Raw genomic sequence first — 25,103 nt, forward strand, 5'->3', positions numbered from 1 at the left:
TAATAAAGAGGAAAGAATGGTAGAATTTCTTCGTTTCGTTCCTTTTCTGTTCTTTTTCATTATTTTTCTGGTTTGTCAGTTTTTACTTGCTCCGCTTACGTTTTGCTTTACATTCTCATTTGGACGTTTTTCACTTGGCTCCGAATATGTTCTGATTTTTTTTGTGGCTATATATTTTCTAGAATACATTCCCATTTTTGTCATGACCGTTTTTTACTCGGCTTAAGTTGTGTTCGGATTTTTCTTCTCGTGGTTGTTTTTGGACTCTAGCTCGCCTTTTCTGAATTTGTTTTCATTGTTTTCCTGTGGTTTTCTCCACCTGGGCTTTTGTGTTCTAATAAATATAATAAGAGTAAAAAACAAACAATAAATAAGAGACCACAACCATTTTAATCTTTCAATCCTTAAGAAACAAATATTCTTACCACTAAGCTATTTATTTTTTGGCTCAAACTCTTGACCCGTGCTACAACTCACTCACGTCCAACAATGATATGATATCTTATTCCAACTACATATTGGATCTCGTTGCAACGCAATGGGTCATTATGTTCAACTTAAGTTGTTAACATAGTCTCTATCTGTGCAATTAGTTTTTCTAATTAACTCATGTTTAGTCCTCCTAATTAGTATCCGAACGTCCGATGTTACGTACGAACACGCGAAGCTCCTGGTAGCAAGCTAGAGTACTTTCCCCGAGGCCCCCACTTGACATCGGATTTAATCAAATAGTGCATATAGAAATATACTACTACTATTTTATGATACGCAACAAATATGTGATGCATAATAAATATTATTAAATTATTAGTGAAATATTTTTTATAATAATATATCATGCATGTATATATAAATGTTGACAATATTTTTTTAAAATCTAGCTAAATTTATAAAAGTTGGACTACCTGAAAAAATGGGATAAACAATTATTTTTGAGACACGGAGAGTACGAGCACAATGATTTTTGAGGCGCTTGGGCTTGCTCTCGTCTTGCTAAAGCAAAGCATCTATCATCGCAGGAGGGGAGGATGCATGCGTGCATAACAGTTCACTGGCACAGGTGGGAGAAGAAAAGGCTTTCTTGGCTGGACCATGCAGACGAACAGAACAACGGACAAGGTCAGGTCACAAGCTAGGTTGATGGTACGGTACTTCCGCTGAACGAGCCAGGCTGTTCCGATGTCCCATTGCCTCACTTGATTGTGCGCGCAGTGGTCGTACATGGTACTACCAGCTGAAACGCACAAATCCTCCGGTAAAATGCTCATCAAGGTTTCCAGTGGCATTACACGACCTAAGAACCTGACAGATAGATATCAATCAACCGTCAACGGGACCCAGAGCAGCTGCCTCCGTATAATGCCGGCCCTTGTTACAACTGTATTAAACTGCTATTAGTCAACTCTGTGCCCAAGAATGTCCCACTAAAAAGCATGCTTGACCTTTAGAACATGAGGCTGCATTTGACCGGGAGACCTGGAACATGTGTTTGGACGCCTGCAGACTTATGTACTGGCATATTGTGGGTTCAGCACTCAAGGCTAGCCGTCTCAAGAATATATATCATTTTAATTTGCCGCCGCCAGAAAACTAGGCATTTGAAAAAAGTTTGGAATTGAAATCGACCGACTTTGCCATATGCGCCACCTTGTTCAAAAATCCCACTACATTACAAGCAGGTGGCCATTTCCAGTTCAGTTACTACTTGACCTGTCACCTGTCCGTATGCGGCAGCAACAGCCTTCCCTTTGCTTTGACCACACTCTTTGGTTAGCTAGACATAAACCGGCAGCCAAAGGTAGATGCACCGTCGCCGTATGTGTCTTGACTCTTGAGCATCGATCACAGTCACTATAATTACTGCTATATATGGTAGCAGCATGGAGCTACTTGTCCTAAGTATGGACTGTAACCATCGCCATGTTCAGTTTTTTAATATATAATAAAGGCCGTGTTCAGTTAGTTACTGATGCTATCTAGAATTACAAGCAACGTTTCACTTTTCTACCCTTCCTTCGATTCTACTCAAGTCTCTGTAAAAGATGCTGTAACTTTTTACTCAGCATCAACCTAGCGAAGTTTTGTTTTTTTTAAAAAAAAAACTCTGAAGCTGAATTACATAAGGCAGTGTTTGGATCAGGATTACAGTTCAGACCAGTCCAAAACTGCAATAAGACTTCTTTTTTTTAAAAAAAAATCCAATAAGACTTCAGACCAGTCCAAAACATCAACCAGACTTCACACACAAACACAGCTAGACGGGCGGGGCCAAGCAAACGAACAGAAAACGAGAGAGGTCAGCACACAGAGAGGTTCGCCGCTGACAGAGCTACCTCCCAGGAAATCTCGCTTTTCAAGGCTGAAGATGTTAAATTACGTATGTGCCCCTGCTCCCCTGCTGTCTCTTCTCAGCACACGTCTAGAACTTAAAAAAACCATCTAGAATTTTCACTGAAAGTGTAGAGTTAATATGATTTTTTAATTGTATATTATTTTTATTAGTGGGTCTCACAATAAAGCTTATCTCCAACCTAAATTTATATGTTTCTGGAACAAGATTTAAACCACAGCGTCAATTATTTTTGAACGGATGGAGTATTCACCTACGTACGCATGCCACGCAGAGAAACAGACAAGAACAGTCTTAGAGACGTCGCTTCATATCTGCAACAGCCAACACTGCCAAGAAAGTGAGAAACAGAAGCCTGCATACAGCGGGACCCCCAAAGTCCCTTCCTTTTCTCTCAACCCCGTCCCCTCCTCTCCTCTCCATTCTCCGGTCACCAGGCTCTAACACTTGGATAATCTGTCTGCTCTCTTGCTCTGGATCACTCCAAGTCTCCAAGATGTTTTCTTTTCTTGATAGTGCCAATTTTAGTTTATAAAATGGGTTCACATGAGGTCAAGAGGAGTTACAGTTCAGTAGTCAAATCTTGAGCAAGAGTTACAGCAGTGCCTTTGCTTCTCTTTTGTTCTCTAGCATCTGTCCATGATTGTTCATGGCCTTTGGGGCATTTAGTGATCCCGGCGTCATTCTCCAGATGCAGCAAGTCAAGAACTGGAGGTAGCAATAAATACCTCAACAAGAGCGAAATCTGCAGCATCTGTTCAAGATCTTTTTTGCTTTCATTTATTTCGACTTCTGTAAGGGAGTGAGGCATCCGAGATTCTGCATTGCAGTACAAGGCTCGGAGAGAATTGAGTTTGGTTTTTCTTTTTGGTCGTGGGGGCATGAAGAGCGGCAGCGCCTCCGCGCCCAGCGGCGGCGGCGGCGGTGGCCTGGCGATCACCGAGCGGCAGAAGCCGTCGCCGTCGTGTGTGGCGGCGCTGTTCCAGATGTTCGCCAAGAGGAAGCTCTTCTCCTCGTCCTCCAAGAAGACCAAGCTGCTTCCCCCAGGTGAGATTGCAATGGAACCGCGTTGTCCTTTCTCTGCGCAAATCATTCCCCACTCCCCTCCTTCGCGCAACTATGCGAATCCGCCGCTTTGCGTAAGCTTTCGTCTTCGGTGTTTCAGTGCGCGCGCAGAAGTTCTCGCCTGGGAGACCGCCGGTCGGCGGCGACAAGACGGCGGTGGCCAAGATGAGGCCCCTTCTGGTACGCTGCACTCACCCCGTTTTCTCTCTTCATCACATCACATATATTTTTGGTGGTGAAACTGCAATTTTTTCTTCGAATTTCTGGTTTTGAAGTTGTGATGAACTCACCATGATATTTTGGGGCCTTTGGCTTCTGCAAAACCATATGCCTGAAATGTCAAATTCTCCTGCCCTCAAGCCATTTACCATTTGTTTTATTCCCCAATAGTTCTAACTCTTTCATGTTATGTTTCCTTCAGCTTGATTCTACAGATGACTCAAGAAGCAAAATTGAATGCAATGGCACCAGTCACCTACCTACAGCCTGGCCAAGACAGAAAGTACAGCGAGAACGAAATGTGTGCTCCGGGGATGGTGGCCCGGCTGATGGGTCTCAGTTCGATGCCGGCTGTGAGCCATCAACGGCCAACCAAAGCCACAGACTCCTCTGAACCCGGTGAGCACTGGAATTCAGGCTGTCAAGATTGGTCTGGTACGTCTCGGAGCATATACACATCACCTCAGAAGCAACAGAAGACAGGGCAGCTCATAGATGATCGGTGCCACGACAATGCAGGTCAGTTCAATGCTCCAGATACACGGCCATTGTGGCCACGGAGGCATGCACACAAGGTAGCCTCGCCTGTTAAGAGCCCAAGGTCAATGTCCAGCAGGAACAAGGCCCGGCTGATTGAAGCAGCAGTCAAGGTCCTGGAACCTGGTTTGCAGTCCAGGAATCGCCGTCTCTCTTGGAGACATTCATACTTGGAGTATCCATGCAGCAGCGGTGATGGTGCGCCCGGTGCTGCTGCTGTCCTACATAATGTGTCCGATCAATTCTTAAGAGATATGTGCGATGTTGACATACCAAGATTAGGTGCTCACAATACAGGAGCTACCTCTCTGGACAATTCTACTTCTGACCAGAGGACTGAAGAGGATACTTGTAAGACGAGCATTCCGAGTAGGAGGTCAGACCAGAATGGATCATGTCAATTGCAACCTGAGTACTTGCTCCTCAGCTTAACTGAGAAGGCTGGATTTGGGGACAGTGTTCAGAAGATCTCTAATTGTATTGCTGATACAAACCAAGATGTACCGAAAAAACAGCTGAGGAGCAAAATATTCCGGGACAGTGCTCCTCATGGCCCTCTAAAGCAAAACAACCTGAAGCAGAATGCACTGCCTGCAGCTTGTGGAACGGCAGATCCAAGATATGTGACACAAAGTAAGAAGCATGGAAGTGGGGAGCGAAACATGAGAAACAGAACTCAGGACTTTATTTCTCTGAACAAAAGGATGAATGACAGTGCATCTTTGAGGTCAAAAAGAAAGGCACTGGATAGATTTGGGGAGTCACATACTAGTGCAGAGAACAAAAACATGAGCACAAAAGGTTGTCGAGCCAGCAACCTTCATGGTGGAACCTCTAACAAGCTGAAGCTAAAGACTGGAACACCAAAAGCTACGGAGAAAGACATGATAATTGCAAAAGGAGCAGGGTTAGTCAGTGAGAAGCCGAAGCCTGCCAGACCAAACTGTGCAAGAAGTGATTTCCAGAGACAGCCAGTGTCACACAATGTTTCAAGGGGCAACAAAAAATCAGGCATCATTTCTCTCACTTCCAGCTCACCGATGAAGGTCGCCCCTACTTTGCGTGGCGACAATGCTAGTGGAACTGGTACTGCTGTTCAGAGATCTCCAGTTCATACTTATCCTAAGAGATGCTCTCGTAGAGATTGTCAAAATATGTCTCCTCAAGGAGACATAGTTTTCTGGGAAGATTTACAGGGCACGTCAAATCTGGAGTCCACTGAATCAGTTTTCAACAAGCAAGATGAGGTGAAAAATAGAGTTATTCTTGGTGGCAGAACAGCCTCTTCTTTGTTTGAAAAGAAGAGTGGTGGCCATGTTACAGAGGAATATTTAAGCAACGAACTGGTCAAGCATCACAACTCAGTGGACTCTGCGATTTATGACGGCAAAGACCCTTATAAAGTGGCCCACTTGCGTGAAACTCGTAAGAAACATGCGGTCAGTACTCTTGATCTTTCTTGTTCTCAACCATGGTGTGCTGTTTTCATAAGTTTCTGACAGAAAATTCCTTGGTCGCTACCATCTGCAGGTTGATGCAAAAGGTAGCAAACCATCTCCATCTATATCCAGAGGCAGCAATAAGCGCAGTCCTACATCTATTCTTCAATCTGGAAATGCTGATGATGCCTGCGTTCCTGGTATTCCACGCAATACTGCAGGTAAGGAAACAACCTTTTTTTTTGGTGTGCACTGACAATAATCTATCTACTTCTGCCCTTCCTTTTTTAGAATTTCAGTCTACAAGTAAAAAAGCTTTTGCTAGCGAACACTGTGGTTACCTAATACTTTTATACGCCATTATTATGAATAACATGAACATCCTGGAAGATATGTTGAGTTGTGCTTTGACAATTTCTTGTCGTTAACTATTTCCAACAGAAGCTACCTTCACCAACAGCCATCCAAGGGAAACATGCACAGTAGCAGCTAGCATTGTGCACGATACAACTACCGAGAGCAACCCCAGATGCGGCGATCCTAATTTTGGCCAGCATGGTGTTCAACCATCTGAACCCGATGAAGTCCAAGACAGCAAGCTGAAACACTCTGGAGAGGTTACAACAACCGTCGAACTGCTGCTAACAAACGTCCGCGCTTCTACTCGACACAATAAATCAGAGGAATCACCCAAGGCATTCCTCCTCCGAACGACAGAGTGCGCTCTCACCACCTTGACGACAGGCTCCAACTCCAAGCAGGAGGCATTCATCAGCACCGCCATCATCAAGGACAAGGAAGCGAGCGCGCTGAGGAACCTCGCGCTGGACTTCGTCTGGGACTGCCTGGACTCGATGTGCTCGCAGCTCTGCGACTCCGGCTACAGGTCGTTCTCGGAGCTGCTTGCTCTGATGTGCACCGAGGAGAGGCTGGCGGACAGGGTCGGGAAGGAGATCGCGAGGTGCGGTGGCATGGCTGGGAGGAGCTTGGACGAGCTGGCTGTGGGCGAGGTGGAGCGCGCGGTGGAGGCTGGCATGGATCCCATGCTCGAGGTGGTTCAGATCGGCGCCCAGATCGAACAGGATCTGGTCCAGGAGCTAGTAGACGAAATCGGAGTAGATGTGTTCAAGCCTTGGTGACTTCATAGCACCCTATGAATATATGATTGCTTATTAGTTCTATTTTGTTTTGCTGTAATACTTGGGATGTTTGCCTGCCGTGCTGTCGCAATGTTTGCAAAGTGCAAACGAAATTTCGCCTAGGAGCAGTGCTCGACAGAATTGTCATGGCAGCAGCCAGCATGCATTGCTTACGCTAGCTTCCCAATGCTACTAGAGAAGCAGATGACCCTTCAACGTTAGCATGCAGTGCGCGGACTCGCAGCCATGCTCAATAATGTCACCGCACCGGGTCACCGTGACGAGCGAGACCAGGAGCCCCGGCGCTTTGTACGGCCACAGCTCACAGGTGAAGGAAGGACAGAAAGGAAGTAGCAGTTGGGGGTTGCGGCCCGCCAGGTGAGAAGCACTCGCAAGGAGGTAGCGCTTGGGCCTTGCTGGAAGTTTGGATCTCCCAAACGGGCCATGGTGATTATTAATGAAATTCGATTCCTAAAAAAATGGAAACGGATCGGTTTAGTATCTTGGCTTTCGGTTATTTTGGTTTGGATGCTGTTCTATCCGAACTAACACAATTTTTTCAGCAGAGGTTAATACAATAAAAAAATATACAAAATTTAAAGTAAATTTAGACAACACTACCTCTATTTCAGATACTAATAATTAATAAGGGAACAATAGCAATCTAGCACCACAAATACATATCAATTCAATATGAGATATTACACATAAATCAAACACCCTGTTCGGTTGATGGTTTTGCGGCTAATAAGCCGGCTGAAGCTGATTTATTGTGAGAGAAAAACATTGCGATATTGGTTAATAAGTTCAAGCAAACAAGGCTTACTAGTCTTACAAAATATAAGTAAGTAAAATACAATTCATGTAACTGATTTTTTTCGGTTCGATTTCTCGGTTTCGGTTAATTATGCCTAGCCTGTGGTCTTAGTTCGTATTTTTTTAGCAGCGACAAACCAGGTACTATACCAACATGACGCTTTGGTGCGACTCACACCAGAATGACCCACGGGAACATATCCGGTGCTCCCACCCAAATGTCTCCGAAAATTTTGAGACGCAACAAATGTGACAGAACCGACCAATTTATAAGAGCATAAGTATAATGGCAACCACCGAAATGATCGCACTGTCATACTTGAGACCATATAAACCCAGTAGTCCATCGAGTACCACGAAGGGTCTCGATTCATCATCAACATACAACCAAGATCGTACATGATTCAACATACATGCCACATATTATATAGAATTCACAATTACATTACCATCCATCGGAGTATAATTAAAAGTTATTACAACTCAAGTTCAAATAAAATAGTAGTAGTAGTAACAACAGTAGTAGTAGCGGAAGCAAAGGTAGTTTTGAAACTAACATCTCACACCCTTGTTCAAATACTTGCCAGTTTGTGATCACATCCGACAAAAGCATCATAGATTAGATATATAGAAGTGCCTTGCCCATGGCCTACTACTCGTCCATGACGGGACAGAAGCAGTTCTTATAATACCCATGATAGACTGTATTATCTGCAACAAGTGAGGAAATAAACCCTGAGTGCAAGAAGGTACTCAGCTAGATTTACCCGTCATGAACCAAAAATAATGTGACTCCAAGGATCATACAAGGCTTTATAAGTGGAGTTAGCTTGACAATATTTTACATAAAAAGCCACTAATTTAACTATACATTTTATAATTCGGGTATCAAGTTAATTATAGCTATTCACCTCTAGATTAACAACTAACCAGTGCCAAACATGTGATATATCATTATGTAGCATCACAATAATAACCATAGCTAGTGTAGCATTCCCATATCCAATATAACCATCAAATTCCATAGTCCAATTACTACGATGCTGGGACTAGTCGAGTTTCTCACTATCCGGGAGAGACGGCGATTCGAATCGGTTGCAACCAGCTGGGCAGTTATTCCAAACACAAACCCACACTTCCCTTGTCGAGGTCGCGTCGGGTCATCTTTGGTACAACTCAGGTATATATTTTGTGGGTTCGATCAGTGCCGCACAACCAGGGACAATCACTTGGCAGGACGTTCAGGCCTAGTCTGCCCTTGGGCTCACGTCTGGCTTTCTGCGTATCCTTACTACCATCTAGAGTGCGCACTCTAACAGAACGAGACCCGGCTTGAGTTGAGTTACTTGGCTTCGTGGTCGAAACGAGTTATCCGGCCAGCTAATTGAGAGGCATGCGTTCAATCTCGATAGAAGCGCCAACAATGGTACGGTCCTTAATCGACATAGATAGGATCAACATAGCCAACCCATACCATGTGCATATAAGATCTCGCACAGTCTTCACTTAGATAACATCCCATGGTTATTTTCCACGATAGCAAATATAGTCAACCGTGCTCCGGTATCCACCTATTTCTCACAGGTGACAGGAAATCACCTAACTTCTATCGGTCTAAGCATGGCTAAGCATATGTTCGATTATAGACCTACATAGGATTCAAGGTATATTTCTAGACAAGGTAGTTCTATGCATCAAGTGTTTCCAACCGACTCTTATAACCTAATGCATCAAACATAAAGAACTTATGTGATATTTGTAAAAACATAGGAGGCTTAGAATGCTCCGGGGCTTACCTTTCGGAAAGAAGGTAGGCCTATGATCGGGGCACTTTAGTAATTCCTCATGAGCTTGCTCCTCGCTTTCGAGGGCTACCTGCTGTGGTGCCTCCTGTTTCTCCTCCTCCTCTACCTCAAACCCCAAGAGTGTGATTCCTTCTAGCGTTCTATATGCATGAGCGCAAAATAAGATACAAGAATGCACGGTAATGATATGGATGATATGATATGATGCATAAACATAAATGTCCTTAACAACAAGGTATTAGGGTGATAATAAGATTAAATTTCTTTTACTGAGTAGGTGTATATCTTCTCTCTAGTAATTAAACAAACACCTATTTAGCATTTTCTGGGCTACAAGACAACATCTAATTAGTTTGACCATAACAGGAGTTATACACATCCAAATAATATGGTTGTGGACTTTCTGGAAAGGTTATGAAATTGCCTACAATCTTCTTTTAATCATCTTATGGTGATTTAGTAGATATCTAGGTCAAACAATTTAATATTTTAGATCTGTCCAGAGGACAAGCAAATCTGATAGCATGCTTCTAATTGATATAACTCTTAAACCATTAGGCCTATGGCCATGAAATTTTAGTACAAGCAATATGAGTAAGTTATCTATAACTTTGTTATTAACAAGTTTCATAGGAAATGTGACTATCATCATGAATTTGTCAACACAACAGAAATTACTCATGCAGCCATCCAACTGAATTATAGAGCCATAATTAACTAGTTGCCTATAACCAATTATTTCTGAATGCCACTACTAACAACAGATCATATGCATCACAAGCACCCTAGAAAACATTATGGTTAAGCTCAAATAATTTATTTATATTTATTTATTAATTTTCCTTATATAATAGGGTGATTTAGAGGATAAATATTTTTAGTGCTCAATAAATTCTGAAAAAATTATAGTAGGTTACAAATAACGCCAATAGTTAACTATACAAATTTTATGACATTTGGATAAGTATAGCAACCTGTACAAAAAAATAACAAGTTGCATAGGCTTATTTTAGTAAAATAGTTTAGCCTAGTGAAAAGTGTCAAACAACAGATTGCATATTTTTCTTACTTTCATCCTAGCATAAGAACATTATGTAAAAATTTGCATGATCATATGTTATATATTTTTACCCCATTTATTTTCACTAGAAACTTGCAAATAATCAAGGTTAAATAGAAAGACCATATTCCAATTATGTTTTCTATAGGTTTAGTATTTTTCCTAGCTATAGTATGCCAACACAAGACCAGCAAAATTGGAATCATAATTTTTTGCACTTCTCTAGCTCAAGTTATGCATTTTACAATATAGAAACAGATTTAAAAGCACTTATCTAGCTCAATTTAATTATCCTAGAAAAATATCCTAAACAGTAGGTTTCATATTTTTATAAAATAGTACACTTCATGATGAATCCAACAAAATTTGGTTCACCCAAATTGGACACTCCTAACTCAAGATATAAATTTTTAAAGTTTGCATTCAAATATGTGAAAATCAATAAAGAAAATCAATTTCAAATCGGGCTAAGCAGCTAGGTACACCCGGTCCATGCACCCATGGTGGCTGATAGCAGGGCCCGTAGGTCAACTGGTCCCACACGTCAGCGAAACAGGAGTAGAGTGCGGCGTTTGACCGGCGATAACTCATCGACGGCGAGGTCACCGGCGGTGAGGTCTTCACCACTATACTCACCTCGTCAAGCCACATCGAGGGATACCCTCAGTTGGCTCGGTGCATCATTGGAGCAACCTCACTAGTGAGCATGGTGGCTCGGCGGTGGCGGACTCGTCGTCTTCGACGATGGCACGGCCAGGAGAGCGCGGCTACAACTTCTACAGACCCTAGCGGAGCTCTACGGTGCGGATCGAGCCATGGTGAAGCGGCGATGAGCTTCGACCATGTGCATGGTAGCACGGCGGCGCACAACGCACGTGGCGGCGCTTGCTGTTCCGATGAGACGGTGCTTTGTGATGGGTCTCCGTCATAGGAGAAGGTGCTATGGGGAAGACGAGATCTAGCGAGGGCCAGCCACGGCAAGCTTGAGCTCGCGGCCATGGCGGGCGCGCTCGGTGCGGCGGCGTGTTCCCACGCGGTGGCGGCGGTAGTGGTTAAATAAACGATGACGTGAGCATTTATGACCTAAGGTGATGACAGACCAAGGGAGAAGAAGATAGGAGGAGCAGTGGATAAGGCTGGCCACGACGAGCTCGGTGCTCGATGGCGCTCCACGGCCATGGCGACAGCGACAGCGCAATGCGACCTTACCCGTGCTTAAACGATGGCATTAGCGGCTCGGGGAGGTGGAGCGGCTCATGGCGGAGTTATGGGTGAGGGGGATTAGGTGGTGGTGTTGCATGGGCGACGAGCGAGCGTGGTGGTGGTGCGACGGTGACGGTGCGGTGCTCTGCTTCGCTTCGGCGAGTATGAGAGAGGTAGAGCGAGGGCGAAAGAGTGAGAATGGGCGAGTGCAGTGGCTTCGCCTCCCTTTTCTCCCCTGCTGGCCTGACCGGATAGGCCGACGCCGGTGAGCGGCCTGGCGGCGGTCGGCCACGACGCGCTCGGCCGGCCGATTCAAGTCAGTCGTCAGGCCGACTGACAATGCCACTTTGCACCTCTATAACTCCTAATCCAGTTCGAGTTAGCAAAAAGTCCATTAATAGAAATTGTAGAGCTATAAGAGATCTACAACTTTGCTTTACAAAGTTTTGTCTAATTCGCGATGGTTTTTAAACTACAATACTCCGAATTAGGCTACTTTGAAACTGAAGCCCAGCTTGCAAGTCCCTAAACAACATTTGATTGCTACTTTGGAGCTATTTTTTACTATGTTAGGCACTGAATTAGCTCATGACCCTTAAATAAAGTTTGTTCCCCATGAGATAAACTATAACTTTTATTAAGGGTGCACTGCCATACAAATACTCTAAGCTACTGTTCAACTTTGGTCAAACTAGCATCATGAAAAATGATATTTTGAGTAAACTAGGACTTAGAAGCAAAATTGACTCATGTCATGAATACAAACATTGTTCTATTTACCATCCTAGATGTGTCTAAGTTATTTTTGTGATCTCACGACCATCTCTTACATTGGTCACACATTATCATAAGCATATGCATGTATATAATCAACATCACATGTGATAATATGTAAGAATAAGATGAAATTCCATATGCTCATGCTCATGAATGCTTGGATGATGCTTGTGCTCATGAAATACAAGTGCTAAATGCAATGCTTAACACTATAGTGTTACAACAAAAATCTATAGAGAGAAAAAAGTGAAATGAGCAATTGAATAGTTGTGGATTTCAAATCATAAACGGTACGATCCACAACTACTCAAGTGACAATTCACTTTTTTGCATCTCAAATTTTACATAAATATAGAACTTGGCGGCTTGATTCATATTTCTGTTTGGATTTTTTTAGCACATTGGATGAGGTTTTTTTCAATGTTATCCTAACGCTAACTTGTAAACAGTCGCTCACTTATCGTTTAGCCATTATTCAGGCAAAACGGCCACAAAAAGGACAAGGTGATCCTTTAAACATGATAAACGACTGATTAAACGAAAATGACATACCACCGTGTAAAGTTTAAACGTTGTATAAATGGACTAAACGACTGTTTAGACGAATGTCAGTTTTTTTTCTTTTAATTGGTGCACGGGAGCATGGGAAGGACTGCGAGCACCGAATATGTTCTCCTAGGGCAGGACAGGAGGTGCGGCAGTTTAGGACTCGCACAAGAAAGGGCGTCTCGGACCTTGGGTATGCAGTATCTTGTGTGTGTTTTGCCGCACTACAGTTGAAGACGACACGTCCAGCCGTAGTGATGTAGCCAGATGCAACCACTGCGAAACATTGCATTGAGCAACAGGTCACGTGGATCTATCTCGGTGCTGCATCCTTATCAAGGCAATCCATCATCGTGGATTGCTAGCCATGTCGCTGGAATCACGCTTGTCACTTGTCAAAAACGATCACTCATCGCCTTGCTTGAGAGCTTGTCGATTTCCATACATGATTGTGCTTTTGTTCCCATCCCTCCTTACTCCCAGCGCTTAACTGTTTATTTTTTAGTTAAAAACTCTATGGCCTCGTTCGGCTTACCCCATATTCAGTTTGTTCGGCTTCTTTTTTCAGCCGGAACAGTATTTTTCTCTCACACCAATTCAGTCAGAACAGTGTTTTCAGCCAGTTTCAGCCAAAATTCTGCCAGCCGTACGGGGCCTATATCCCATAGCTTATTTGATCGGCGTGTTAGATTATTAGGGTTTTAAACTATTAATTCTAATATTGTAGCATTGACACACACAAGTCATTATATCTAATGTATGGACAATATTAGTCGATCACAGTATTGTCCTTCGTGATCTTGCTTACAAGTTACCACTTGCGTACCTTCAAAAACGATAAAACTCTGGTGAGGGCGTCCGTTCGATCGGCCCAATAGCCAACGACGGGCCTGCTCCGTCTATTGTCTCTCCTCCATTTCTACACTACGACAGCTGAGAAATCTCCAACTCCCTCGACTCGCTTCGCTTGTTGCGGTGAGCCGCGCCGTCTGCCCACCCCAAGCCGCCTCGCCGCCGTGCGACGCTCCCATCCCACGTCGCGTCGCGCCGTGCCCTGTTCCCGCCCCTGCACTCCGTGCCCATCCTCCGTCGTTGTGCGTCGTGCCTTGTCTCCCGCCGCGTCGAGGTGCTGCCGACGCCGCCGTTCCCCTGGCTGATGGAGGAGCTTCACGTGACACCGTCCCATTGGCGAGTTTCCCGTGTCATTGCCGCACCGGCGAACTCCATGTGTCGCCACCGACCGCAACGACGAGCCTCCATTCCTCCGGGCTGCAAGGCCACATTGCGCTGAAAGTGCATGTTGCAAGCGTATGTTTCTAGTGTTTCAGATGTTTTATCTGGATGTTGCATGTTTTTCATCTAGATATTGTAAAAGTAGATCGGAATGTTGCACATGTTGCAATAGCTATACATGTATGTTGCAAGTGTATGTTCCAAATGTTTTATTTGTTTTTTCAGACGTATGTTGTAAGTGCGTATGTTTGGATGTTACATATGTTTTCACACATATGTTACAAATGTTTTATCTAGATGTTGCATATTGAATGGCTTTTCATGAGTTTTCAGGTGTTTTTGCAAGTGTTTTAGATGCATATTTCAAGTGTTTCATCTGCATATGTTGCAAATGTTTCATTGAATGTTTCAAAAGTAGATCGGGTGTTGCACATGTTGCAATAGCTCTGATTGGTGGCAGACATCAGCCTGGACAGGGCTTTGACTCCTACCTCGTGTGACACGCCTTGCCCTCTACTCTTCTCTCTCCCCCTTCCCTTCCCTCAATCTTGCCTCGGCGTTGGCGTTGGCAAGTGGCGTTGAGATAGGGGTCATCAAGGTGCTGCGTTCGGCGTGGGATACGATGCGGGGCTCGGGGACGTGGATACCATGCAGGCGCAGGTGCAGCATCCGGACGAGTCCTGCAGGACGTCCGGGCTTCAAAAATTGTAACTCTCAGACCCCTGGTACGCACGCGTGGGTACCTTTTTTTTTTGAGATAATACATCCAGGTGGGGCTCCTCCTCCCAGTTTACTTTTTAAAAAACTATCACAGCTACAGTCACGAGGTTTCTACCCCGTTGATAATATTTGTACAAATGAATTGCGGAAAAGAAATTGGGAAAATTGTGTTCTTACCCGTAAGCTAATTGTGATTTTGCCCTTTCTTTTTCAACTTTGTATTTTTACCCTTGTTATTTTCAACTGAAAGGTCCGTTTGCCACTACTTCTGACGTCCGTGAGATGGACATAGATTAAACGAATTAAAAAAATTCTAAATCTGAAAAACAAAGACCAAATGACCATAGTGCCCCTTATCCTTATCTCCTCGTCCCAAACGCATAGGGCGTCGTCGCTCACATCGGGCAGGGGAGGCCATGACTCCAGGTTCGGGCGCAGGGAGGGGCTGCTTCCAGGGCGCGGGGCTGCCTCCCGGTCGCGGCTCCAAGGTGCGGGCACGGCCTTCCTCTAGGCGCAGGTCCCGGCGGTGCCCGGCCGCGGGTCGTCTTCTTCCTGTGGCCGCCCGGCTTCGTGGCTGCAGGGGCGGGCGGAGCGGCATCAGGGCGGGCAGAGCGGGTGGCTCCGGTGACTGGACGCGGCTCCCGGTGGCGCCTGGCAGCGTGTCTCCGCGCCGCCTCCTCCCCTCCTTCCTCCGCTCCTCCCCACGCAGGCTCCCGTGCCCGCCTCCTGCTGCCCCGCTGATGGCGCCGCACCCGGCCACCGATGGGGCCGCCCCGGGCGTCGTCGCACCTTGTGATGAAGGGAAGGCGGCAGTCAGTGGCCCGGCGCATGCACTAGGTGCTCCTGCTCCTCATTGTCGACCTTGCCCTCTAATCTGCAGGTCAGCACGGTTTCCATCCCCTCTTGGTCTCTCCCCTCTGTCGTTCTGCGTATCTCCCAAGCGAATTCAAATTAGGCACTGCCGGTGAGTGGTAGCCCGCGTTGGGGCGCAGCTGGCGTCGAGGCCTTGTGTCCTCGAGAGGTGGCGCGGCCCTCCTTTTCCCCTCCTCCTCCGCTGGGCTGGTAGTAGAGAGTTGAGATCGCCGGATTAATCTTTGTTTTGCTCTGATGTGCAGGACTGCTTGGTTGAAACCCATGCCCATTTGTGAATCATAATGGCTGCCCTGAGGATTCAAACCCCAGCTGGTCCTCCGGAACTCAGAAGGCGAAATCTTGCTAGCAACCCAGTCCCTGTGGGGCTAGATTTGGTTGGGTTTAGTTCCTGGATGTTGCCAATGGGGGACCACAGGTGTGATGCTTCTTTGATTGGATGAAGGTTAATGTGAAGCTTAAGGGGAATGCTCATGCATATCACCTAGCTCTCCAAGCCATTGCCTGGAAGGAGGACTGGAAGATGGCTGAGCTGTTGCTTCGTGAAATGGTTGCTTTTCTTGTTCGGGCTTATGGAGCAGTAGGAAGAATGCATAAGGTTCTTCCGATTCTACAAGCTTGTTTCAACAAGAAGATTTTGCTTGATGCTACCTCATGCTCTATTTTAGTAACATCATTTGTTCAAAATTCTGTACTGGAAGAAGATTTGTACATTCTGCGTGAAAAGAAGTGGAAAGATTTTGCTTTTGAAGACAACTTAGATCATATATTGATATGTTCTTGCAAAGAGGGTGGCAGTTACAATGATGCTGTTAGGATATACAATCAGATGCCTAAGTCTGAAACACATCCAAATCCCCGTATTTCTTGCACAATGATTGATGTTTTCTGCATGATGGAGAGGTTTGCCGATGCTGAAGCTATTTACCTTGAATTGAAGGCTTCAGCTTCTGTACTTGATATGATTGCTTACAGTGTCATTGTGAGGATGTACATTAAAGCACGGCGACTAGAGGATGCTTGTTCAATTTTGACAGAAATGGAGAAACAAAAAGAATTGTGTTTGATTCAGGCCAGCAGAACAGCCAGCTAACAAGTTCAACAGAGCCTTGTGTTTGATTGGAGTAGCTCTGTTCTTTGCCAAATTTCTCTGAATTTTGCATGTAAAAATTTTAGTCGACCCTAATCAAATTTGTTCTTGGTATATAACTCTACCAGTTTGGTTCAAGGGCAGAGATCGAATTCTTGGTATATAACTCTACCAGTTTGGTATATATCTCTGTCGGATGGCGCCGCTCCTCCTCCCTCGTGCTGGTGCTGCCTACGACCCGGAGCCGTCGCCCTCCCGCGCCCACGCCGACGGCGAGGAGCCACCACGGGGCCGACCTGCCGGCTCGTATACACGACTCGTTACATCTGTCATCATTATGAACCTTTTGGTCCCAAAATTTTGAATATTTATCAATATTAAATCTGAGTTTAAATAATTGCAAGTTGTGCCAAATATGTTTGACCAAATTTAATTAATTGTCAGCATATAATAAAAAAGTCTAATTCCAAATCAGGGTAAAATCACAATTAGGCATAACAAACAGGGGCAAAATCGCATGGGCATTCATGTCCTTTTGTACAAAGTTTAACACCGTTAGGGGTGGATGACGGAGCAGGGGCAAACTGGTGCTTCGTGAACGGCATAGTAGGGGTAAATTCACAAAGTCAAAAAAATAGGGGCAAAATCACAATTTCGATACAAAACAATGGTACAGGCGCCAGAGCCCCAAAGAAATTACAGAGGGCGAGAGTTGCAAAAGAAATCAAAATCTCGCCTGGTTAGTTTGATGTAGAACACTCTGCCGTATCAGTCTTGATGACTCTGGTGTTGTAAGAACCACAGAAGCCACATTTGTGGTAGAGCCAATGGAATCGTGACCTACCTTTTCTCTCACAGTCGTTACAAAGTATATCCTGGAACAGTCACGCAAAGATGGTAAATATATGTGAGGTATATGAAAGAATGAAACTGGGATTAGGAGAATGATTTACCTGGCACCGGTCCCTGTATTCCTCAGGAAGCTGTTCTGCAGTCAGCAAACCATCAAGCATGCCAAAATACACCTTCAGAAACGAAATGTCGCATTAGCTATTTACTGGACTGGAAGAAAAGGGCAAACGGCTGTAGGACTTAATATCATCAAGAACTGTGAGCAGAATATGATGTCCAAAACTTAAATGAACTATAATTTGGAATGTACCGAGTATTTATTTGTTTCAAAACGAAATACTTCAAACCTACAGGGTCCTTGGGCATCCCTCAGATTAATTTGGAGAAGAGAGCACAAGAATAGTATGCTTATGGACTACCAATGGCAGAGCAAACCGAAATGGTGAATGCAAAATAACTCTACGGTTAAGTAGCGTAGTTTACTGTCATATCTCCCAAGGATTTGCAGCAGATTGGACAAGTGTAGTGGGCACAAGTATATGCCTGAAATAGTAAAATCGAATCTATTAGAATTAGAACAGAACTTACCCCATCCATAATAGCAAATGAGAATGCTACTAGATTGTCATACCTGAAAGCAAGCCGAATGCATGAAGTGGCCACAAGGAAGACCTTTAACTGGTGCACTCGATGTAAATAAAAAGTCGCAGCAGATGGGACAGTTCATCTCTAGCATCTTTTCCCGGCATTTGTGTTCTATCATCTTTATGCCAAGGCAACAATTGCACTTCATGCAATGAAAAAATTCAGTGCCCAATCCGCTCCCAAGACGACACAAGTTGCAAAAAGGACAATGGTAGACACTCCTGAGAAACAACATAGAATTAGGAGTGCAAAATATCACAAAGATGAACCACATCAAACAAGAATTTAACTTCAAGTAATAATGCAATGAAGTAAACAAACGAGGCACATAACACATTAGATCCTGACAGCTTGCTTTTTCTCTCTCGAAAAACTCACACCTTGCTACTTTAGTGGCTTGAACTTTTGCATGAAGCTGAAGTTAGAGAAGAAAATAGCACAGGCCAATTTTACTGCTCATAAGTAGAATAAGACAATAGGATGGAGAAATTTGTCCACCCAACAAAGACAAGGATTGTATAGTGCAGAACAAAATAAAATGTAGAATCGCACAGTATTACCTTTCATCATCGAAGAACTTGCATATGCTACAATAATACTTTGCCATGGACAGTCCATTGCAAGAAGGGGATTGGCAATTTGGACCGACCGGTTGAACATTCAGACATAGCATGCACATCATCTCCACCACTGATTTCCTACAAATATTAGCTCCACAAAGTAAGCAAAGTATAATTGTTTCCTTTTTCTTCGTAACAGATTTCTAAGTTCTAACAATCAACACGCCATATGACGGAAAAGGTTGTCCAAGTATACAAATTGAAGTATGTTCTTTCGTCCTTATTATGCAAAACTGATATACTAAGAGCCAAATATCCCACTGGAAATAAAAGCTCCAATTAGAAAGTTCAATGACGAAAAACAATTCATTTCAAAAGGGAGGCACAGGTCCATAGCAGCAGCACAAACAGCTATTTCCAAATAAAATGTCATGCTTAATTGATATTGGTAGTTCGATGTTAAAATGAAATCCTTGAAATTCTACTAGCATAAGAGGTGCATAAGCATCCCTGATCCCTCGGCAGGAAAAGTGTGGACGGTAAAATAAATGGTAGTGGTGAAGATACCTGTCCATTGTATGGTCACTAACTTTATCATGACAGAATCTGCATGTGAATAGCTTATTGCAGCATGCAGCAACAAGCTTGCAGTTTCGTTTGTAATGCTCACAGCCAAATATTTGTTTCTCTGGGTCTCAGTACGAAGGAACACATCCAGGTCGTCGTGTACATCCATTATGTCCTTCGATGCTTGGTTGTGGTGATTTCTGCTGAGCAGCTATCCAACGGCTGAAATTTACAAATTTAGAAATATATATAACACAGACTTATTTTCTGTATTCTTAGGGGAGCCGGGAGATAATAGTCAACTTATTTACTTTATTTTTAAATAACAAACCTGGTCATGAGATTTTGTATCAGATAGGCCTTCCTCCTTGGATCAAGAGTAGAATCTCGAGAGACCTTTCGAATCTCAGCCTCGAGCTCACTCTGGTTCATTCGGAAGATGTCCTTCCAACCAGGCCTAAACATCTGATCATTTTGTTCAAAATTCTCCTGAAAATGATTTTCTACAAGGCCAAAGTAAAATATCTCAGTGACATAGAAATCCCATCCACCATTCTAGAGGAGAGGAAAACCAACTGAACAAACCTTCTGAAAGAGTAGAAGCCTTGTCTGATGGGTCAGATGAAGTTGAAGGTCCTTTCCACCATTCATTTAGCCATTCATCGAACATCGTATTTTTCGTTGCTTGCTTCCATGAATCCAGCATCATGTTCTGTTCCTCTAGACTAAGTGCTGATGTAACCCAAGGTAACATTGACTGCAGAACCTCAGCACCAGTAGTTCCAATTATACGCCCGATAATCTTATCCTGCTCATCTACAGAAAAATGTTTATCGAACAGTGGCCACAATTCAAGTTCTTCTCTGTGAACGTGATTTGACAATTGTGACATGGATAGACTTGCATAATCCTTGAAGCTTTGTCAAAAGTTCATTACGCTTTTTAGCCCAATCAATCTCATTATTTGAAATATCATTTGTCCCAGCTTCAACATCAAGAGGATGGCTCAAACCATCATGTAGTTGAGAAAGTTCAGATAGGACAATGGATATATCTGAACAATTCTTCTTCCTGCTTGTGACCAAGAGTGTATGAATGGCTAACATTGTGCAATGTCTCCTTCGATTCAAGAGCAGGAAATACAATCTCATCTTCAGCATTGCTGTGCGCTCTATATAGACCCCACAGTAAACGAAACCTTCCGATAAATTGGCGAAGGCAAGATTCATTCCCGTCAATAAGCTTTCCAGATTCCACGTCCAAAAACTCTAAATCCTTACGAATTGCCTTGTGGAATTTGAATATGGTATCAATTGGCTTAGAAATGTTATCTGGGCCAGATGATAGTGCATCTGTCTCGTAGCCGCGAAACCACCGCGAAACAAAAATGCGACGAGGAACAGCAGAATCCCCGGCGGCGCGCCGCGCGCCGCGAACTGCACTACGTACCGCGTCCTCGGCGTCGCAGTGGTGCCTGTAGACGGTGAAGAGGAACCGGCAGCGGGCCTCGAGCACGGCCACGTCCCCGCCTGCGCGCCCCGTGGCGAGCCGCACCGCCGCGGCGTGCATCCGCTCCAGCTCCGCGCGGATCGCCTTGTGGAAGTAGACGAAGATGAGCACGGGCGCCTCGGCCGCCGACCCTCCCGCGCCGCCCTCGGACAGCAGGGGTGGGGACCGCGGGGTCGCAGCGGCAATCGGGCCCTCTCCGGCCACCGGCGTCGCCATACTCCGGCTGCGGCTGCGGTGCGCCTGCGCGGTGGCTCCTTGCGTGTGCGTCAGGCTGCGGCTCTCGGTTCCCTTTTTTCTTTAGTTTTTTTTACCGGTTGATTTTTCTTTAGTTTGCTCGCAGCCAATGGGCAACGGTGCGTGTGGCGCTGTGCCGCTGTGGTCTGTGGAGTCTTGGAGTCTCCCTCTGTGCCTGCGCCGGTGGGTGCCTCCGCTTTCTCTCAACTAGTGCAAGGCGCGCGCCATCGCTCGCGTAGGCAGGTGCATAAAAGATCTAGAACATGGAGTACATAGACTGTAATAAGCAGCTGTTGGTTTCATAAGCAGCATGATCTAATTTGCATTCAGAATCACAGGGTCTAATTGGGACCGAATGTGAACAAGCCGAGATAAGTTGGCCTGTATGTTTTGAGGTCATGGTTATCATCGCCATTATACAAAAAATAGTAACACAGGGCACAACGGATTGAAGCAATATTTGAGTGCAAAGATCTGTACTTAGTTTTCTGGCACAAAGAGAAAATAGATAGGATTTGAGCAGAAGTATTTTAAAGCGTACACAGTATTGAGAAGGTCTAAAAGTCCATAAACATGTTGCCATATTCTGTCCTCGAGGCGGCGTTATCTATAGATAAATAGGTTTCACATGTCGAGGTGGACTCAGTTGTTTGGTTATGTGAATCCATACCTGTATAAAATCATAGTATTAGGAAGCAAGCATATGTCTGCAAAATTAGATGATAGGAATTCATAGTAAAAAAGTGGAGGCTCAATATTCCCTGGAGGAGAAAGAACCCAATACAGATGTAGGCAACGCCAAACTGATTCAAAGGTGAAATGAGAAAAACAAATAGTATAATATAAAACAGTTAGAACTTTTTTTTGAAGAGGCCCTCGTGGAGTTAGCAAACCCAACACAGATCTAGGCAGCGCCAACCTGATTAGAAGGCCCTAGATCATAGGAAAAGAAGAGTAGAAAGAAAACCTTTAAAAATTTTAGAGGCCTCAAAAAGATATTAATCATGATTTGATCAAGATGTTGGAGTTTCAAGGCACCAGAGTAGACGTATAATGATAGAGAAAGCTGGATTCATAGTGCATTTGGTAAATTGAATAATAGATAAGTACTCATACACGAGCTAGAATGTTTGTTGTACTTATATTTTTGTAGATGTAACCACAAACATGTATGATAGGAGCGGTTCCATTTGGAGTAGAGTAGAACGGCATGAAGTAATTAATTCTGTGAACTAAAGAAGCAAATTCTTAACTTCATAAATCATGAAATGTTGGTCTAAAAAGTGACCTTACTTTTTTCCTCTATAGGCTGATGATAACCTTCATTTCAGAAAAAAAGATACATTAAAAGGACAAGAACTGGATGTATGAGATGCTAAAATGATCGGAGAGGTTTTTAACCTTTGTTTAGACAACATTACAAACACAACCTTTGTTTATCCTTTCAGTGACAAATCAAATGTGCTCATATTTAGAATACATAATTACTTGTAGGGCTAGGATTACCCGGACAAACCTTTAACATTTGACATCACTAACGGCTAAAACATCTTTTGGTTTACAAAATACAGTCCTGGAATGTGGAATATTGCCCAAACATAAACACATTATTTTTTTCCAGAGTCCATCATAGACGGCTGAAATGCAAGGCCTGAGGATTTGAATGCTACAGCTAGCATCTTGTTGACTTATTTCTAATGGAATACCATATGTCCATGGAAAGTATATATGAGGCACTGGGCTACATGGCCATGCACAACATATATAATTATTTAACTTGAGGAGTTAACAATTAATATTTAGTCTTAGAATTTAGCAATCAGGTACCTTCTTGTAGTCCACGAGACATCTAAGTATAGGCTAACAAACATGTAGATGGCCATGGATTTCAGCACCAAGAATGGACATTATTAAATGGGTTAGTGGTACACCAGGCAGACCTAAAGATTTTGTTTTTTGACAATTTTGCACATCTATAATTGTGATTTACACTTTTGTTGGAGAACCCAGACATGACCTGCAGCAAAAATGTACCTTCACATTCACAATTTGCCTGGAATTTGTAGATGCTTCGAGACTTTGATCTGAACAGCAACATCTAGATGATGAAGAGGCATCAGACATCAGCAACGCAGCAACAATCTTCTAATTGGCCAAAATCAAAGGGAGCAAGGGGTAAATGGTACAAAACCTAATCATCACAAAATATCTGGAAACGACACATGTAAATCTCTATAATGAGATATGGTACGAAATGAAATTTCCATACATGCGTGGATTGGCAGATAACAAGCCTGCATTTAGAGACGAGATTGATGTATCTTCATGTGCTTTACTGCTCAGTTCATACAGAAACAGAAACTATCAATTCACACAGGCTCTAGGCACAATGTTATCCAGAAGCAATACTGAATTATGGAACTTAAATTTATCATGGAGGTATTGTAGACAGGAAAATGATGTCATAGCAATGCAAAAAAAGCAGCAGCTCTAGATGACCAAGCGATTACCTAGGTACTTGTCCAGATCCTAATTTTTTTTCTTCCTTTTCATAGGAGGTCAGCCTGCACTGTGGCAGAAGGATTCATTATTGTGTCACCCTTGTAAGTTGTAAGCTATCACTTTGACCTGTATGTTCATGTAGATGATATAAAATATAGCAGGTGTAGGGAAACTGAACACTTAGTTCTAAGTTGCAAGATAGTATCAGTAAACTAAAGCTAACAACAAAACAGGACAGTATGAATGTCTTTTGCTGTAACTGTGAGCACACTCGAGCTAAGCAGCAGTTGATCTCTGAGGAAAACTAAAAAGAACACCAATCAATTAGCCCTGATGAATTATACGAAAACTAACTGCATGGAACCGGCTAAAAAAAAGGCGCTTAGTAATCCAGTGCAGATCTTGTAGAGAAAATGAAGCAGGCAACCACATGTCCATTGAATCAAGGTAAAGACAATGCAATAAGAAAATGCAGATACGTTCCAGAAAAAATAAAATACACTCACGGCGAGCAACAAATCACTATGTTTGGTAGACAAAAAAAAGCTATTGTTATGCCATGTGAATCTGTAGGCAATGCTTTTTCCTCAGTTTATCTTTTTTAGCAAAGATGAAATCACAATCTTAGCATGTAGAGAATGACTGCTCCTTGTTTACATCTCATCGCTTGATAGCCAGTTTTGATAGCTAGCAGCCATTTCCCCTGTGCATGAGGCTCTTATCGGTCCATCTTCATGACCATTCTGGATTAAGTCTGAGAGCTAGACAGATAAGAGAGAGCACGCGGCATTGTCTATAGAACAAAGTTTCAATTAGACCAATCAATTCAGGTTCAAGATAGCATAGTAACGAACGGATATTTTAAATTCATAGGAATCTGTCTATAACATATAGTTCAGACTATGAACTCAAGCATAGGAAATACAAAAGAGCCATTAGAGTGCACAGAAATATATGGTATGCGTTATGTGGTTACGGTATTTTTTAAAGTTGGATAAAGAGCAATCAATGTTGTGTGCCTACAAATATTTTTGTACCTGAAAAATTTAGATCTATGACAACATTGTTTAGCTTCAAAAGACCACCATAATATACATGTCGAATAATGAACATAGAATGTAGAGTATGAAACTAAAAGGGGAAGAAAAGCATTACGTGAAGGATAGGGATAAAGAGATTACGACCAGCATTGTTTTCTATGCTTGGAAATTCCAATTGCAGTACTGTATCCTGCATTGAGAACAAACAACAACAACAAAATGGTACTGATCAGCAGGGGCAATGTGTACTAACCTCCAGAACTAAAGGTAAATGTAGTACAAAGGGCACAATATATACTAACCTCAAAATTGTACTGACCAGCAG

General features: G+C 43.5%; 2 pseudogenes; one reads left to right on the plus strand and one right to left on the minus strand.

Moving 5' to 3' along the window:
* The first annotated feature begins 2,751 nt into the window (after positions 1-2,751).
* On the plus strand, positions 2,752-6,790 carry LOC136531092 (uncharacterized; annotated as a pseudogene).
* Positions 6,791-17,187: 10,397 nt separating this feature from the next.
* Positions 17,188-21,292, minus strand: LOC136531090 (zinc finger protein BRUTUS-like; annotated as a pseudogene).
* Positions 21,293-25,103: the final 3,811 nt, after the last annotated feature.

The sequence above is a fragment of the Miscanthus floridulus genome, unplaced genomic scaffold (assembly GCF_019320115.1).
Source record: "Miscanthus floridulus cultivar M001 unplaced genomic scaffold, ASM1932011v1 fs_276_2_3, whole genome shotgun sequence".
NCBI lineage: Eukaryota > Viridiplantae > Streptophyta > Magnoliopsida > Poales > Poaceae > Miscanthus > Miscanthus floridulus.